Genomic DNA, 15,131 nt, shown 5'->3' with positions numbered 1-15,131 from the left:
TCTGTATATATTTTCCTTACCGGTTAACCGAGCCAGTCAAAATCGGTCAAGGAAAATAACTGTTGAACCGATTAATCGGCCCGACCTGGACCGGTTCAACGATTATTTTCTGAATTTTTATTTTTTATTTTTTAAATTCATTTGACCATTGGCAATGGTTAGCTTCCAATTTGACCCAACGGATATTTTGCAAGAATAGCCCTTTTTGGGCATTTTTTTTAAAAATAACACTTTTAGTAATTACTAATTTAGCCTTTAGAAAGCTATAAATACACCCCCCTTCTTCATTTCTTCGCTCATCTCTTATTTCTCAAACTTAAATTCTCAATTCAAGTTAAATCATGCCTTGTGCTTCTAGAGTGTGCTCATATGTTTGGGAACACTTTGAGGTGGTAGAAGAAAATGAAGAAGTTCACAAAGTAAACTGCAAGAATTATGGTCGAGTCTTAAATCTTCGTCGAAAGTGGGAGGGCACAGGCTATTTAAGGAGGCATATGAAGAGTTGTCTTGAGCGTCCTCCAGAAATTCGTATTTAAGTTGATTTGAGACAATTTGTGTTATTTTATAATTATTAGACGTATTTATGCTTAATGTTTTAGTTTGTTAGATTAATTTGAAGTATTATTATTTAATGAAAATTTGAAATGAAACTATGAAAGCCTATGAATTTAACACTTCAGAAGATGACCAAGAAGTTCATATTGATTATGAAGAACTTACCAAGGCAATGCAAAACCTTTAAAGTTCTGGATTTATAATTTTGTATTTAATAATTAAACTTTAAATTTATTATTTTTTCGTTAATTTAGTTATTGTTAAATGTAAACTTTAATTTGCAAGTTTGAAATAAAAAAAGAACTTGCAAATTATAAGTGCAATTTTTTTCCATCTTTATTGTATTCTATTATCTTAAATTCTTAATGAAATATTTAAATATAAGGATTCTAAAACCTTTGTGTCCTTTGTTCAAACACTCTTTTCATAAGATTTTTTTTGTTTTATATTTTTACTTTATATTAATATAAATTACGATAGTTATACAAAATATTAAAAAAAATAAACCCGGTTCGGCCCCTTAGGCCCGGAACCGTTCTGATTCAATATTTCATGGGATGGGCCCGGACCCGTTAAATTCGGTTTCGAAAAATCGATAACTGGCCCGGATTGGTGACTGACTGATCACTTTTTTACTCAACCCGGACCAGCCCGGCCCACCCCTTTGACACCTTTAGTCCAAACACAACTCTAATTTTCAAATACCATTTTCACTATAATTTTTTCCGAAATTTTACAATTCTTATGTCCAAATTCCAACTTAGAGTGTAGTCCGGCAAAAATATTAACTTGAGGTTTAATTAAAAGAAATGATGAAAATTATTATATCATTTCATATTTTATATTATAAGTGTGAAGACCCTCCATTAAATTTAAAAGGCTAAAATGCTCGTATAAAATTAAATGACTATTTTGCCCTTCAATCAAAAAAATATATTTTTGTACAAAGATGTAAATCCATATTCTAATAAAATATTAACAAATTGAAAATGTTTAATTGGGTAATTAATAATTTCTGAATTCTTCGAGCACATGAAATTAAAGTTGAACCTGCCGTTTACACAATATTAACTAAAAATAGTTTGGTTCTATTTCACTTCTCGAATTAATGTTTATTAATATGCATTAATACCTTATAATTCGAGGTAAAATACTTTGCCAACTATGTCTTATAATTTAGAAAAATAATTTAGAACTCGATCATCCATCCCCACTTTGCTAACACTATGACTAATCCTTATACTTCGTCTTGCAAGGTCTGTTTTTGGGACAACATGTAAAATATTGTTGAATTTTATTAGATTTTTTTTTTTTTGGCAATATTGTTGATTTAGTCTGGTGATTTCAGATGTATCAAATGTTCCAAATGTGAATTTTTGATCAAATTTTACTTCTGTGCAGGTACGTCAAATCCAAAATACTTCAAAAAAATATTCTCTGCAGAATTCTATGTAATATAAATCTCTCAGTAATTTTTGGGTTGCTTAATTAGGATGTATACTTTAAACACTAAAACTCCAAAAGGTAATCGTCCCATAACTTGATTTGTTTTTGTAAGCTCTTGAATATGGTGCTTGTACACTTATTAATTTAGTATTAATACTAATATTTTTCGGAAAAAAATGCATCTGTTAAAATATTTTTAGTTAGTCGGTAAAATTCCCTTTTTGGTTTTTAGGCGAGCAACCGGTTCTTATTGCATTCACCAAGATAGTCTTGCTCGCTCTTAAATTTTGCGGCGCAACATTATAAAGCACTTTGGCAATGAGTTTTATTTTTAAACTTTCACCTATTTGAATTATCCATTGATCTTTATCGATACTACTTTTAGGATTACATATAAACCAACCTATTTTGTCTATTGATTTGAACTTCTACACAAATACATAAAAAATCATATAGCTTAGTTTTACAATTTGAATCGGAATATCCAAAGGATTTCACATTAGGGCAAGATTTCTCTCCTGACTTAGCTATGATGAGCAACTTATCATTATCATGAACTTATATTTAATTATTTTAGAATTAATATATATGCCATTTTTTAAAATTTTATATTCACCGGTAAGGGGTACGCTCGTGGCTAGAGACCAGTACTGCTAATAGACAGAGGCGGACCTACAATCATACTTGAGGGGTCACGTGAACCTGTTAACTTCGGCAAAAACTCTATATATATATATATAACTGTATATACGTTGGGGACCCCTTAAATATTTTTCTTGGCACCCTCATTAACAAAATTATGCTTGCAGCAATGGTCCGCTTCTAAGAATAAACCTTGCTTCTTGTCACAAGACGCGGGTTCGAAACTCGCCTGCTAGAATGTTTTTGATAGTGCCCCGTTATTCTCAAATCCTGGGTCCGCCTCAATCTAATAGACATGGGGATAATAGTTCATGTAATACGTCATCCAATGGGATAGTCCAATGTTAATACACCACAATTCAATTGTGTACACCAATTAGTATTATAGTAATTTTATGGTGACTGTTCTTTAGTTAAATATTCCTTATTCTCTGATAATTAAGTATGTGAAGGAAAAAAATAGAGTAAATTTAATAACACATCAAGTCGAAGGTTTAATTAAAAGGCAAAAGTGGACATGACACTAATGAAGTAATGGACAGGCGGAGAGGAATGTCAATAGGAATAATTTGATGGAATTTGGAAGAAACTTTTACTAGTTAGATTCCCAGAATCTTTGGACCCAAAATGTGACTATCATTAAGCTAAAGATGCCTGAGAAGGTTGTTAATCAAATATTTCTTTTCTTGATGCAAAATTTGGGACTGGTTGTGCAGTGATATGACGGAACCAATTTGCAATGCGATTTGCAGCTTAAAATGAAATTTATTTTTATTTTTTTAAATTTTAAATATAGTTAACAATAGAGTAAGAAAAACCCAACTGCACAATTCAAAATGTTTAGAGAAAAAAAAAAAAAATCTACAGCCTGCGCAAGTCATTGCACTACCGCAATGTTGCGTGAAAATGAAAATAGTACAAAAAAAAATCAAATAAATTAAAAGTTGTACAAGAAATCGAGAAAACAAAACATTCATTCAGTCAAGCTGTTAAGGTGAAGTTAAGTTATAATAATGATGGTATCAACAACCATTTATGGATATATTTAAGTATACATACTGATATACAATAGAATGATTTATATTTTATCTTTTATACACACTGATATAAAATATTAATCATTATAATATAGAATGGTTTGAACTAACTCCACCACTACACTTCAAATTAAGAGGTCGGGCTCCATGCATGATTTGTTCTTGACAGGAATTCATTGTCCACAAATTCATAGCGAGTAGTCGCACTTAAGCAAAACTACTCTAGCCGTTGTTAGCATTGTCACCAATGTGAAAGATATTAATTTCTCGTGGTTGCTAAAATCAATACCTTATGTTCTAGGTAGCAAGTGGGTTAAGCCAGTATACTTGCAAAAAGACAACCAAGTGTCTTTTCAAGCTGCAGTGCAATCGATCTCGGCCTTGTTAACAAAACTTTTTAAAGTTAGAGATACAAGTAAGTCCAAGAAAGATGAGATAATAAAGAAAGTACTAACATCAGCAAAGTGTTGATTGGTTAAAATTACACTCATGAAGGAATCTGGTCAATGTCCAAATCGCCTGCAAAAGATCTCTAGGCTATTCATCCATTAACTTGTTACCCAACCTTCTCAATCTACCAAGTGCAGGCAAATTGTTACACCCCACACATAAATAAGTATGGCGAGTGTGGATTCTAGTGTGGCCAATCAGTTGGAGACACGTTCGAAGCCAGAAGGTGGTCACACATTTCAGTAGGTCTGCGCCAAATGTCTCACCTAACGCGACAATCGGGGCAAGGCGACCCATTTTGCATGTAAAAGTGGTGAAAATTTCAATGCTTGGTGATAATATAAAATAACATAAAAGTTCTTTCTTTTTTATTCTTAGAAGTATCACCGGAACAAGTCCTCTCAAATACTCTCAATGCCCCTTTAGAATTTCCTAGCAAATCAAGGCAAAGTCGAAGGTGAATATGAATTTAGCAATATTTAGCTTGAAGGGACTTGGAATCGTTGATGTAACACCTGTCGCCTGGTGACATCGATTCTGAAGATTCCTTAAAGGCAAAGTTAACCACCACAGGAGTATAAGTAGATCTCTTATCAGGTATGTAGGACAATCTTCTTTCTTGGTATGAGTTAGTGTAAGTCTCTCCTTCTTTCTAAATGACTCCTGCACTGTAAGGTTTGGTAGTTCTAAGTCCTCTCAATGATGTTATCTTGTTCTTGTTCGCTTTTGCTGATATCATGTATTTTAAAGTCTATATTATTCCAGTTGATATCCCGTGATCGGAGAGTATGATTCATTCTGATGTTTAAAGTTGTTACCTCTTGAACTTTTACTGTGTTGCACTTATATATATATATATATATATATATATATATATATATATATATATATATATATATATATATATATATATATATATTACTCTACCGAGTCGCGCTATAGTCGGCCGGGTACGACACTTATTGTGCAACCACTAAAGTTAGGTATGTTGATGCATGATATAAGATATTACCGATTCCTTGTGTGGCCGAGTACGATCATGTGTGATTTGAGGCTATCGCGTCCTCTTGAGGCCGACTATGCCGAGTTTTTGTTGAGACCGGGTACAACCGATATCTCCTGAGGCCGGGTACGACCGAATCCCCTATGAGGCCGGGTATGGAGTGATGATGCATGATTTGAGGATACCAAGTCCTCTTTGGCCGGCTACGCTGAGTTCTATAGAGACTGAGTACAATCGAGACCCCCTAAGGCCGGGTACGACCGAGTCCTCTATGAGGCCGAGTACAGAGTGATGAAAATTTACCCCAAAGAGTGGCTAAAGGTATGTATGTATGTATGTATGTATGTATGTATGTATGTATGTATGTATGTATGTATGTATGTGTGTGTGTATGTGTGTGTACATATATGTGTGTGTGTATGTGTGTATGGTATCAATTAATGCATGGCCTAATGAGAGGCTGGGTTTTACAAAGTTTGCATGCATTTATGATCCATGGTCCATAGTTTTCCACAGTTTGGTTTACGCCCCCGATGGTGTGTCTTTGGTATTCAGGTTGGAATCGCGTACTCACATTTCTTACGCTATGACTATGATATATTTGTGCTTCTTATTCTTACATACTTAGTACATTATCTGTATTGACGCCCCTTCCTTTTTGGCTGTTGTGTTGATGCCCATAGTTACAAACAGACCCAGTGATGCCCCTCCTAGTAGGTGGATGATTCAGTTGTTGGTTGTTGCTCTCCACTCCTTTGGAGTAGCTGTTCAAAAGTCAATAGGTAAGAGGGCAGATGTTATAAACGTTTTGGGTATGATGGGGTCATGTCCTGATCTAGTTGTGTATGTGTATGTCTCTTTTGGTACTCTTAGAGGCTTGCAGACTAGAGTTTGGTTGTATATTATATAAAAGGGGCAGTTACGACTGATAAGTGGTGATTTTACCACTCATTCTAGTCCCTTTTCGTTAGTTTTGTGTCCTTTAATTATAAAATAAGGTGATTTATGGTATGCATGGTTAGATTTTCAGGTAAATGATACCATGAAGTGGTTTGAATTCAATTGAAGTGGAATTGAGCAAAAAAAAGGTGAAAACAATGCAAAATTCTTAAGGGATTCCACATCTGCGAAAGATTGGTCACAGAAGCGACCTTACATCTGCGAGAAATGGCCCACATTTGCAGAGCTGAGCCACCTTGCCTGGGTTCGCATCTATGAGGCGAGACCCACTTCTGGGATTGCACATCTGCGCTTGAGAGTCCACATCTGCGGAGCAAGAGTTCCCTTCAATTTCCGCATTTGCGGAGCCGCACCTACATGGATTCTTCCGCAGGTGCAGTCAACGGGCATCAAACCTAGATTGGAATGACATTTCATATTTTCTCAATTTCAAACCCACAAATACACGACCTAGCCTATTGAAAACATATATTTGGCTTATTTTCAGTCTCTAAGACTAGAGAGAACAAGTTTTGGGAGCTAGGGTTTGCACACACACTTGAGTTTTGAAGATTTGAAGATTTTGTATAAGAATTTATTACTCATTTGTACTCATTTCTTCATTTCCTTGCTTTGTATTGAATATCTAAGTGTGTAGTATTTATTTCAACACTTGAATCTTGTTTATAGGAATATTCATAATTAAAGTGTGGATTAAATATCTTGTTGTGCTTATGTATTAAATGATTTTTTATCTTTTATGAAGTGAGTTATTGTTTCTTTAATTATTCTTGTTCTTTAATGTTTCCAAAGGGATTAGCTAACCTTAGGAATCGCCCATTAATTTTGAATTAATTTTGGGAAAGATTATTTGATGTTGAGAAAGATTAATTAACAAGAACTTGAGGTTTTAACCCTCATTTTACAGATTCTACCTAGGGATAGGATTGAACTGCTTGTAGCCATATCCGGGTGTGCTTAGTCTCTTAATTAATTTAGGAATAATTCAATTGGGAAGTCTTGTTAGTCTTTGGAAGAAGCTAATATAGAATTATTACTTGTGGCTAATTAATATAAACTCGCTCATATTTGTAAAATCGTGAAATACATTGGATTGTTACTTGAGTGTAATTCCCCGCGTATCTATACTTGTAACCATTGATCGTTTTACTTGCTTTCTAGGTTAGTTTACATTTTCGCATTTAGATATAAATATTTTCAAAAACCAATTCTAAGTGTTTGGCATTGCATAACAAGTGATAATTCTCTTACATTCCTAATTGCCTACATATTCTTCTCTGTGGGATTCGACCCCGACTCATAATTGAGTAAATTATATTACATGCGACCGTGTCCATTTACTTTTTAGTAGTGGATTTGGACGTCATCAAAATTGGCGCAGTTGCCAGGGAACAATTTGGCATAATTTAGGTTGTTTGAGAAATAAGCGTAAGTGCTTTGGTCCAAACTTGTGAATATTTGTGTAACTAATTTTTCTTACCTTGGTCTATTTTTCTTGTTTGTTTCTTGTTTATTTTCTTAATTAAAAAAATGGCATCATATAATGAAAATTGGTCGGATGATAGTTGTTCATACTTTGATGAACCTTGTCCTTATTGTGGAGGACCACACTCGTGGCAGAATTGTTTAAATTCTCCCGGGGGCGGATTGCGCGCACAATCTCAAACCCATGAGTGGAGCAGTTGTGGTAAGTGTGATCGTCAAAATGGTTATTGGGAGTATTGTGCTTATTTGTCCTTCCCTTCCCCAAGCCCCCGCTATGATGATTCTACTTTTTGTGATGACAAGTATGGGGGCATGGAAGTGGAAGAAGTTGAGCATGGTCAAAATTGAGAGTTCAAGCTCATGTTAGAATGCCTACTTGAAGGAGGAAACCAAGAGTAAAGTGCCTTGGAAGAACTTTTGAAAAATAGTCTCTAAAATGACTTGGCGCTTGAAAGGTTGAACTTACAAATGAGAGAAATGCTTGAAGTCCAAAAAGCCTCGAAAGTGAATGATAGCCAAAAATCCTCCTTAGAGGTTGAAGCCGAAAATCATTCCTTGGCACTTGATCAAAACCAGGAAGTACTCTCAAATGCTCAAATGAGATGTGACAACCCGGCCAGTCGTATCATGAGTTACCGCTCAGTTTCCCCCATTTCTACTTCATTATGCTTCTTTATCCGTGTTTCTTTGTGGTCGAGTTGGTTGATTTGCGTTCGGAGTGATTTTGGTAGGAAATGAGACACTTAGTCTCTTTTAAGAAGGGTTAAGTTGGAAAAGTCAACCGGATGTTGACTTATGTGTTAGAGGGCTCGGATGAGAGTTCCGATGATTCGGTTAGCTTCGAGAGGTGATTTATGGCTTAAGAGTGTGATCGGAATTAGTTTTGGAGGTCCGGTGTAGAATTAAGCTTGAATTGGCGAAGTTAGTATTTTGGTGATCTCCGGCCGATAGGTGAGATTTTGATCCGAGGTTCGGAATGGTATTCTGAGAGTTGTTGTAGCTTCTTATGTCATTTGGGATGTGTGTGCAAAATTTCAGGTCATTCGGACGTGGTTTGGTTGGGTTTTTGATCGAAAGCATGTTTCGGAAGTTTTTAAAAAACTTAGGCTTGAATTCGATGAGTTTTGGGAAATTTGATGTTTTTTGAGGTGTTTTGATGATTGGAACAAGTTCGAAGAAGGTATTGGGTCATGTTGGTACTTTTGGTTGAGATCCCGGGGGCCTCGGGGTGATTTCGAATGGCTAACGGGAAGTTTTGGAACTTGAGTGATTGCAGATTTTCTGGTGCTTCTGGTGTTTTCGCACCTGCGGTTTGGGGACCGCAGGTGCGGTCTTGTAGATGCGTTGTTTGGGTCGCAGAAGCGGAAGGCTGAGGGAGGCCTGGTATTGCAGATGCGGAAAAGGAACCGCACCTACGAAGCCGCAGATGCGACGAGTGGACCGCCGATACGGTGTGGATCTGTAAGTGAAATTCCTAAGATGCGGTGAAATGACCGCAGAAGTGGTACCGCAGAAGCGGCTATTGGACCACAGATGCGGTTATGTCTGGGCAGAAGGTATATATGTTTCTTCTTCGCGATTTTTGAAGGGATTATTCATTTCAACTTCGGACTTAGAGTTTTTGGGCGATTCTGAAGAGAGATTTCAAGAGAACTTCGATAAGGTAAGGATTTTGGACCTAAAACACACTTCTATGGTTATATTTCATGGATTGGGACTGAAATTTAAGAGATTAAAGGACTAAAAATGGAAGTTTAGGGCTTGAGTTTAAGAGGGCTTAAATTAAGGATTTGAGGGGTTAATTGAACTCCGATTCTTGTGTTTTTGATATGTATGAACTCGTGGGGAGACGAGGAATCTAATGATGTGAAAAGTTTTGAGTTTCGAGAAGTGGGTCCGGGGCTCGGGTTTTGCTAATTTCGGGATTTTTGATATTTTTCGAATGTTTTCGCTTGGGCTTTGTTCCCTTAGCATATTGTGATGTATTCGTTCTGATTTTGGATAGATTCGACGCGCGTGGAGGCCGATTCGAGGGGCAAAGGCGTCGCGAGCTAGAGTTGTAGCCGGTTCGAGGTGAGTAATGATTGTAAATGATGTCCTGAGGGTTTGAAACCCCGGATTTGCACATCGTAGTGCTATATTGAGGTGAGACACGCGCTGGATGATGAGCGTGGGGTCTTTTACTACTGGGGATTATGACTTGGTCCGTCCCGATTGATGATTTTACCGCGTATTTGACTAAAATTTATTTGTTATCATCATGATTTGGGCTGATTGCCATATTTGGGCTTTGTGCCAACTATTTGAACCTTACGGGGATTTTTATCACTATTTCCTCACTGCTTTGACTTATTATTTGAACTCAGTCCTATTGATATCTACTGTTTTACAAACTCAGCCACTGTTACTCAGATTTGAAACTTATATGATATTTATAAATGATGTTTTGGGCTAAGAACTACTGTTTTACTAATGCCCGAGGGACTTGTGATGATTTTCAGACTGAGTGAGGCCGAGGGCCATATGTGAGGATATGGTGAGTGATATGAGGCCGAGGGCCTGAGATACTTTATATGCCACGAGGTGGCTTGTATGATGTGAGGCCGAGTGCCGAGTGATGTGAGGACGAGTGCCGAGAGATGATGCCACGAGGTGGCTTGATATAGCGCTTGGGCCATAAAGGGGCCCCTCCGGAGTCTGCACACCCACAGTGAGCGCGGGTACCCATTATGATCTGAGAGTGAGCCCGAGGGGCTGATACTGTACTGAAAGTGAGCCCGAGGGGTTGATACTGTTCAAAGTGATTGATACTGTGCCCGAGGGGCGAATTTCTACTTGTATTTACCTGTTAAATTACCTATTTTACTTTTTTTAAAAGGGAATTTCATTTGATTTCTTTACTGATTTACTGCCTTAAGTGATTTTACTGCTTGATATGGAATTGCTTTGTGCCTTTACGTGTTTTCATACTTTCAGCCATTATTTATAATTATTACTTACTAGGTCAGAGTGCTCACATTACTCCCTGCACCATGTGTGCAAATTCAGGCATCGCAGAGTCCGCTCCTGAGTGCTGATCCTCCCAGTCCAGGTAGTGATTCGGAGACTACGAGGTAGCTGTTGGCGTCCGCAGCTCCGTGCCTCCCTTATCTTATCATTTTCATGTTCGTAGAACTATTGTATCAGATTTACTGTTTAGTAGACTTGTATCTGGAGTTCTTAGTTGCTCATGACTAATGACACCCTGATTTGGGCTGTGTCGGAATGGTTCTTACTGATGTTATTATTAATTCCGCAAATTATGGATATTATATCATGCTTTAGAACTATTTATGATATTTAACTATTTAAAAGAGGTGTTCTGTTTGGTCTGTCTGGCCTTGTATTCACGAGAGGCGCCATCAGGACCGAGTTCGGGAATTGGGTCGTGACAAGTTGGGATCAGAACCTAGGTTACATAGGTCTCACGAGTCATGAGCGGGTTTAGTAGAGTCTCTCGGATCGGTACAAAGACATCTGTATTTATCCTCGAGAGGCTGCAGAACCTTTTTAGGAAAAACTTTATATTCTTGAAATTCTTGTCGTGCGGTTTTGTTGATCTGAGAACTAAACTTCTGTTATTCTATCCTCTTACAGATGGTGAGGACGCGAGCTACCGGATGAGGTGGACGACCACCAGTGCCACCCACTGAGGCCACCAGAGGCCGTGGACGCGGTCGTAGTCGTGGCAGAGCAGCGAGGGAAGCACCTGTTGATCCTCCAGCTGCCCTAGCTCTAGATCAGGCTCCAGCAGCACCAGTTCAGGCACTAGCTGTGCCCATCATGATCCCGGGTCTATAGGAGGCCTTGGCACAAATCTTGACAGTTTGCACAGGCCTGACTCAGGCAGTTTCAGCCACCACAGTAGCAGCTACTTCACAGGCCGGGGGAGGCAGTCAGATCCCCACTGCTCGCACCCCTGAGCAGATAATGCAGGGACTATAGACACCGGGAGCACCTCCAGCCCAGTCGGTTGCGCCAGCTCAGGAGTTTATAGTACCAGTTATGCCAGAGGATGAGCAGCGTCGTCTTGAGAGGTTTGGTAGACTCCAACATTCGTCATTCAGTGGTGCTGAGGGCGAGGATGCCTAGGGTTTTCTTGATAAGTGTCAGTGTATGCTCCGTACAACAGGGATTCTTGAGACTAGTGGTGTGGCATTTAGCACCTTTCAGTTTACTGGGGCTACCTTCACATGGTGGGAGGCGTATGAGAGGCGTAGGCCAGTTGGAGCAGCGCCCTTTACTTGGCATGAGTTCTCCATTCTCTTCTTGGAGAAGTATGTACCGTAGTCCCACAGAGAGGAGCTGCGTAGACAGTTTGAGTGGTTGAGGAATGGGGATATGACTGTGTCACAATATGAGGCGAGGTATTTTGAGTTGGCTCATCATGCCGTCTAAATGGTTCCGACAGATCGTGAGAGGATTAGGAGATTTGTTGACGGCCTTAACTACCATATCCGTATTCTTATGACTAGAGAGAGAGTATTGGGTGCGACATTCGAGGAGGTGGTTGATATCACTCGCGAGATTGAGACAGTTCGCCGCCAGGATCGAGAGGAGAGAGAGGCCTGAGGACCTGGCAGTTATAGTGGAGCTCCTTCGAGGGGCCAGTTCCAGCATGGTAGAGGTCGTTCTTTCAGGCCTACTCAGTCAGCCCATCCAGAGTATCGCGGGGCATCTTCAGGTCGTGGTTATCATGGATCTCAGCAGGGTTAGCCTTCACTCAGCGCCCTTCTAGCCCAGAGTTCATCTCGTGCCCCATCAGCTCAGGGTTCTTCTATGCCGAGTGCATCAGCTGGTCACTTCGATGCGAGGGGTTCCCTTCAGTCCCCTTCTCCAGCACCTGGGAGTTGTTTTGAGTATGGAAAGTTTGGACATGTGTGGAGACAGGGTCCTCGTCGTGTTTCTAGCTCATCTCAGCAGAGGGGTCAACCCTCAACTTTTGCTATAGTTACTTCCCCACCTGCTCAGCCAGCTAGGGGTGGAGGTCAGGCAGCCAGGGGTCTCCCCCGAGGGGAGGTCGATTAGGTAGTGGCCGGGCTCATTTCTATGTTATTCCAGGCAGGGCAGTTGCTATTGCTTCAGATGCTGTCATTACAGGTATTGTTTCAGTCAGCCACAGAGATGCCTCTGTATTATTTGATTCCGGATCTATCTATTCTTATGTGTCCTCGTATTTTGCCCATCATTTGGGTACGCCCTGAGAGTCTCTTGCTTTACCTGTTCATGTATCTACCCTAGTGGGCAATACTATTGTTGTAGACCGTATGTACCGGTTATGTGTGGTAACTATTGAGGGTCTGGAGATCCGAGTGGATCTATTACTATTGAGCATGGTGGATTTTGATGTCATTTTGGGCATGGATTGGTTATCTCCGTGTCATGCTATTCTAGACTGTCATGCTAAGACAGTCACTTTGGCTATGCCGGGTGTACCGCGGATCGAGTGGCGTGGTGTGACTGATCATGTTCCTAGTAGAGTAATATCTTTCTTAAAGGCCCAGCATATGGTTGGGAAGGGTTGCCTTTCATATTTAGCGTTTGTGAGGGATGTGGGAGCTGAGACTCTTAGTATTGATTCTGTTCCAGTTGTGAGGGATTTTTCGGATGTTTTTCCTGCAGACCTGCCGGGCATGCCACCGGACAGGGATATTGATTTTGGTATTGACCTGGTGCCGGACACTCAGCCCATTTCTATCCCGTCGTATCGTATGGCACCAACAGAGTTGAAAGAATTGAAGGAGCAACTTCAGGAACTCCTAGATAAAGGGTTCATTCAGCCTAGTGTGTCACCTTGGGGTGCGCCGGTTCTGTTTGTGAAAAAGAAGGATGGCACAATGAGAATGTGCATCGATTATAGGCAATTGAACAAGGTAACAATCAAGAACAAGTATCCCTTGCCTCGCATTGATGATTTATTTGACCAGCTTCAGGGAGCGAGGGTGTTCTCCAAGATTGATCTCCGTTTGGGTTATCACCAGTTGAAGATCAGGGATTTAGATATTCTTAAGAATACTTTCAGGACCAGGTACGATCATTATGAGTTTCTTGTTATGTCTTTCGGGCTGAACAATGCCCCAGTAGCATTCATGCATTTAATGAACAATGTATTTTGGCCTTATCTAAATTCATTTGTTATCGTATTCATTGATGATATTCTGGTGTTCTCGCATAGTCAGGAGGAGCACGCGGAGCATTTGCGAGTTGTGTTGCAGAGATTGAGGGAGGAGAAGCTTTATGTAAAATTCTCCAAGTGTGAGTTCTGGCTCAGTTCAATGGCTTTCTTGGGGCACCTGGTGTCCAACGAGGGTATTCAGGTTGATCCAAAGAAGATGGAGGCAGTTTAGAGTTGGCCTAGACCATCCTCAGCCACAAAGATTCGTAGCTTTCTTGGGTTGGCAGGCTATTATCGCCGGTTTGTTTAGGGATTCTCATCCACCGCATCGCCCTTGACCAAATTGACTCAGAAGGGTGCTCTATTTGTATGGTTGGTTGAGTGTGAGGAGAGCTTTCAGAAGCTCAAGACAACTTTGACCACAACTCCAGTATTGGTTTTGCCATCAGCTTCATGTTCATATACCGTATATTGTGATGCCTCGAGAGTTGAGATTAGTTGTGTATTGATGCAGGAGGGTAGATTTATTGCGTATGCTTCTCGTCAGTTGAAGCCCTATGAGGAGAACTACCCTGTTCATGATTTGGAGTTGGCTGCCATAGTTCATGCATTGAAGATTTGGAGGCATTATTTGTATGGTGTATCTTGTGAGGTATTCACTAATCATCACAGTCTTCAGCATTTGTTCAAGCAAAAGGATCTTAATTTGAGGCATTGGAGGTGGTTAGAGTTGCTTAAGGATTATGATATCACCATATTGTATCATCCGGAAAAGGCCATGTAGTGGCCGATGCTTTGAGCCGAAAGGCAGTGAGTATGGGGAGTTTGGCGTATATTCCAGTTGGGGAGAGACCACATGCAGTTGATGTTCAGGCTTTGGCCAATCGGTTTGTGAGATTAGATATTTTGGAGCCCAGTCGGGTGTTGGCCTATGTGGTTTCTCGGTCTTCCTTGTATGATCGCATCAGAGAGAGCAAGTATGATGATCCGCATTTGCTTGTCCTTAAGGACAGAGTTCAGCATGATGATGCCTGTAAGCACGTGATTTTTGACCCTCCCCGAGAATTTTCACATTTTTAGCGTGAATATGTGAAATTGGGTCTAGTATAGCTATTTTAACTATTTTACCTTATTTTGTTGCAAAAAGAAAAATCACAAAATATATATATAAATTTTAGTTTATGTATTTCTCATAAACTTGAAAAAATACAAAAACAAATTGTACTTTATTTTGGTACTTTATATAAAATTCGAAAAATACAAAAATAATAATTCTATTAAAGTTTTATAGGCATTTTTAACTTTGAAAAAATACAAAAATATTACCTCATATTTTATCTTAATATTTTAAAACGAAAATTACAAAAAAAATAATTTCGTTAATATTTTGTAGCTATTT

This window comes from Nicotiana sylvestris, chromosome 9, assembly GCF_000393655.2.
Source record: "Nicotiana sylvestris chromosome 9, ASM39365v2, whole genome shotgun sequence".
In the NCBI taxonomy this organism is placed as follows: Eukaryota; Viridiplantae; Streptophyta; class Magnoliopsida; order Solanales; family Solanaceae; genus Nicotiana; species Nicotiana sylvestris.
This window is presented reverse-complemented; position numbering follows the sequence as displayed.